Source organism: Ochotona princeps, chromosome 5 (genome assembly GCF_030435755.1).
Source record: "Ochotona princeps isolate mOchPri1 chromosome 5, mOchPri1.hap1, whole genome shotgun sequence".
In the NCBI taxonomy this organism is placed as follows: domain Eukaryota; kingdom Metazoa; phylum Chordata; class Mammalia; order Lagomorpha; family Ochotonidae; genus Ochotona; species Ochotona princeps.
In genome coordinates this window covers 49,847,152-49,851,876 of record NC_080836.1, presented here as the reverse complement: position 1 = coordinate 49,851,876, position 4,725 = coordinate 49,847,152, and positions in this window count along the sequence as shown.

The following is a 4,725-nucleotide window of genomic DNA, read 5'->3' as shown; positions in this document are numbered from 1 at the left end:
TTGTCTGACTTTGTAATATATTTACTGGTTGTTTAGAAAACACAAGGTTAATCGTTCCAGATTTCCTTTTCTTACTGTTTTTTTTTTTTTTAAGATTTATTTATTTTTATAGGAAAGTCAGATATACAAAGAGGAGAGACAGAGAGGAAGATCTTCGATCCACTGATTTCACTCACCAAGTGACTGCAATAGCCCAAGCTGAGCCTATCTGAAGCCAGGATCCAGGAGGTTCTTCCAGGTCTGCCACGCGGGTGCAGGGTCCCAAGGCTTTGGGCCACCTTCAACTACTTTCCCAGACCACAAGCAGGGAGCTGGAAGGGAAGTAGTGCTGCCAGGATTAGAACTGGCACCCATATAGGATCCTGGCGCGTTCAAGCAAGGACTTTAGCTGCTAGGCCACCACACTGGGCCCTGGGGTGAGTTTCTAATTTACATTCATCGTAGGCCTTGCTAAATCGTTGTGGCTAAATCCTTGTCTTGCATGCACCGGCTGCTCCCCTTGTCCAATCCAATTCCCTGCTAATGGCATGGGAAGCAGATGGCTGAAGTCCTCTGGCCCCTGCACCCATGCAGGAGACCTGGAAGAAGCTCCTGGATCACAATCAGCCCAGCTCTGGCCACTGCAGAGTGAACGAACTAGTCTGTCTCTTCTCTGTATCCTGGCCTTTCAAATCATTTTTTTTCTAAATAAAAATATGACTATTTAGTTTTAGTCACTAATTTTAGATCTATCTTTGCACTGAGAAATAAACATTTTTACAAAATGGTTAAGGACATAAATTTGTTAGATGAATACAGGGTAACTTAAAACACAAGTTATAGGGTCAGTGCGGTAGCTTATTAGTTAATCTTCCACCTGCACTGCGAGCATCCTATATGGGTGTCAGTTCATTTCAGCTGCTCCACTTCCAACCCAGCTCCCTGATAACAGTCTGTGAAGGTAGCAGAAGAGGATTCAAGCCTTGGGCACTTGCACTTATGTGGGACACCTGGAAGAAACTTCCAGTTTTAGACCAGGTCAGATTTGGCCATTGTAGCCATTTGGGGAGTGAACCACTAGAAGGAAGATCTCTCAAGCTCCATCCCCAACAACTGACTTTGAAATACAAAATAAATCATAAGGGAAGAAAGCACACACACAAGAAACTAGCATTTTGTTCTTAAGTACATAACTTCAGTTATAACTTGGCTAGGCTTTCTAACGTTGAGCACATTAAAAAGAAATTAAGGTCACACAAACATCTGAAGATTAATCACAAAACAATTCAGTGAAAAAAACTTAGTAGTACATCACACAAAGCAAAACCCAACTGTTGTCATGTGGCAGTTTGGCAACATACCTGTATATAAAATCACTCTGAAGGTAAACTGTGGAAACAAGCTATTTGAATACTAAGAAAAGGTGTAAGGCCCGGCGCTGTGGCCTAGCAGCTAAAGTCCTCACCTTGAACGCGCTAGGATCCCATATGGGTGCTGGTTCTAATCCTGGCAGCTCCACTTCCCTTCCAGCTCCCTGCTTGTGGCTTGGGAAAGCAGTGAAGGTTGGCCCAAAGCCTTGGGACCCTGCACCCGCATGGGAGACCTGGAGGAGGTTCCTGGCTCTTGGCTTCGAATCAGCACAGTACTGGCCATTGTAGTCACTTGGTGAGTGAAATCAGTGGATCGAAGATCTTCCTCTCTGTCTCTCCTCTTTGTATATCTGACTTTCCTATAAAAATAAATAGATCTTTTAAAAAAAGTGTAAAAATCATGATCAACAGTTACAGCTTTAGCAAAAGAAATACGGGAAGGAAGTTATCAGAAAAGGCAAATTTGATTTCAAAAGTATTTTAATATTTAATAATTTGTACAGCTCCTATGCAACACTCACACTGGCACTCCAGATGGCAGCTTAGTACTCTTACTCACCTGTTAACACACGCAAACCTGATTGCTCAGAATGTTGTATCCTGTGTGTTTTCTAACTTTCAAGTTAACTAGGCAAATTTCCCCCTAAATGTGTAATTTAAGTGAAACAAAGGTCTTACAAAATTATATTTGTACATGGCCTTACAATTATACATATTAAGACTGACAAACACAGAATATATTAGTCTACTCAATGCTGAGAAATTAAAAAGTGGTATTCTACTAGATAGTAATACAGACTCCTTAAGATTAACCTTAAAAGTGTGTATACCCAAAAGACACTGTGCAATCTGAAGCATTAAAACTATACATGTACATTAAACATTCTTAAACCTGAAAATTGTCACTGTTGGCCCACAGCTGAGCTTTTAAAGAAATCCAATATTCTCTTTGTTCAGTTTCCTCATAATAAGTGTAACTTTCATCTCCATGGATAAAACAGAAGTATTTAGGTTGGTTTATTTTCATCATCTGATTTTCAATAAAAATAAGGGTCAAAAAACTGATAACACTTTAAAAAATCCAAAACCAATCTGTTGACAGAGCATAGTTTATTTAATACAATGTTTAACTATAAAAATTAATACAGTTTTGAAGTTTAAATTTTGTAAAATGCAGAAAACAGTTCAACAGTTACTAAACTAATAGAGAAGCAGCATTTTGAAGCTAATTTTACAATTGAGAAGACAACAGTTTTACTTGTAAATTTCATTAAAAAAATATACATCACAGTGACTTCTGAGCTATGAAAAGAAGTGCATTAACTTCACTATTTTCTCCTTTCACAGAGAGCAGCCACAACATTGAATATCCCCACACGGAAATGCCCAATTCATTAATCACAGAAAAGGGGAACACAGAGCATGTGGTTTTAGAAAAATGAAACTTGCTGAACTACCTCACTCCTCCTGCAACAAACAAATCCCACGACTCCCTCTGAACCGTCCTTATGGGATTTCTAAATTATTACTTGCTTTCCTTTTCCTTTCATACTTCATACCTTGTCACACAACAGGCCAGTGAATTTTCACTTGTCTGACTCCCTTTGATGCAGCTGGGAAGACCACTATGGGAGCCAGCTAAAGATGCACTTCTTTTTGCTTACTCTACTAATCCTGTAAATATTTGTAACAAAGCGCAACTTTTTACAATAAATAGGTTATCATCCTACAGTCCATGAAGTTTTTTCAATTGTCAAAGTATGATTCCAAAGTAGAGTAGCAACAGTAAACAAAATTAAAGGTAGACAGAAAATACCTATTTTCTTTCTTTAAAACAATTTTATGGTACATACATAAAGTACCTTTTAATGAAGGCAAACTCAACAAATTTCTACAGAAATTTAATATAAAACTCTCAGTATGATGAAAACTATTGCCATCTGGACCAAAGTACAATAAAGTACTAAAAGATATACAGACTTGCTCTAAATGCTAACTAGAAAATACATTTGAATTATCTGTTGACACCACTATCCAAATTAATAAACTCAATGTCTGCCTACTAATAACAGAAAGAAATCTTTACTGGTTTTGTACATCTTCCATTGAGCACAAAAATCAAAGGCCATTAGCAATGCCAACACATACTACAATCACACGCAAAAAAAGATTTATGAAAGCAATTATTTGCAACTTTTGAGGGCATCAGTTAAGTAACTTAAAAGAAATGGCAATGCTCTATGAATTACAACTAGAGTAATTTAAGAATCTTCTAGAACAATCCAATAGGCTCTCTACTGCATATTTAACATTAGTTTCTCTATTGCCAATTTCTGTGTAGACTGCTATCCCAGAAATGTGATTCATATAAACATGGCAATCCTACACAGTGAAGACATTTTCAGTTAATCACCAATCAAAACACACATACATGCATCTTTTAAAGGATTTTAAGCCAAAGTTATTTTGAAGTGAACTATGCAATCTCAGATATGAAAGTTAAATTAATTTGGTGGGGAAAATTCAATAGCTGACTCGTAGGAAAACAATGTTGAAAGTACAAATTAAAGATGGCATAAACATTAAAAAATTAAGGAAAGAAAAGGACCATTTTGAGCTGTGTACTATTCCAATGCGAAGGAAAGAGTTGAGGTTAGTGCTGCTCAATTAAGGTTCCTTATCATTCTAACAATAAAATCCAGTTGATTGTCCTCTCTCACTTCAACTCCTTCACCACCTCTCTTTTGCAAAAGCAGTTAACAAGGCTAGGGGATGTGCGTGTGTGGGGGGTGGAGGGTGAGGAAGGCCAATAAATAATACTTAATATGGAGTTGCTCCTTTGATTACCCAAACATGAGATAAAACTGTGGGATCAGATAACACAGAAGTATGCTTCCGTACCATGTTCTTAAACATATATGTAGGTATTACTTACTAGAAATCCTTTCTTCGACTGTATCTTTCTTGAATTGTGAGTAACTTTTTAACAGATCTTGAAAGCAATTCACTGAACATAAGACAAAATATTTTGATTAAACAACACAATGGATTATACAGCTTGGGCACTAAGAGTCAAATTATCACAAACATGGGTTTCAGTTCATCCTCTAAGGAATAACTCACCCTGGATTATAATAAACATCTAGCTTTATCATTAGGGGAAAAAATCCACTGTGGATATTTGTTTACAGATATTCCAAATTTATAACCCAAAAGTAACACTGTTGTATTAATCTATTGGGAAATATCAAGTTAAGCATTGCTTTATTCAGTCAGTACAAATAGCACTGGAGTGGCTCCTGATTTATCCAGAAGCCTACATGGTAGTAGACTGATTTCTATATTGACAAGTATTAAAGTATAAAACTTAAGAGGC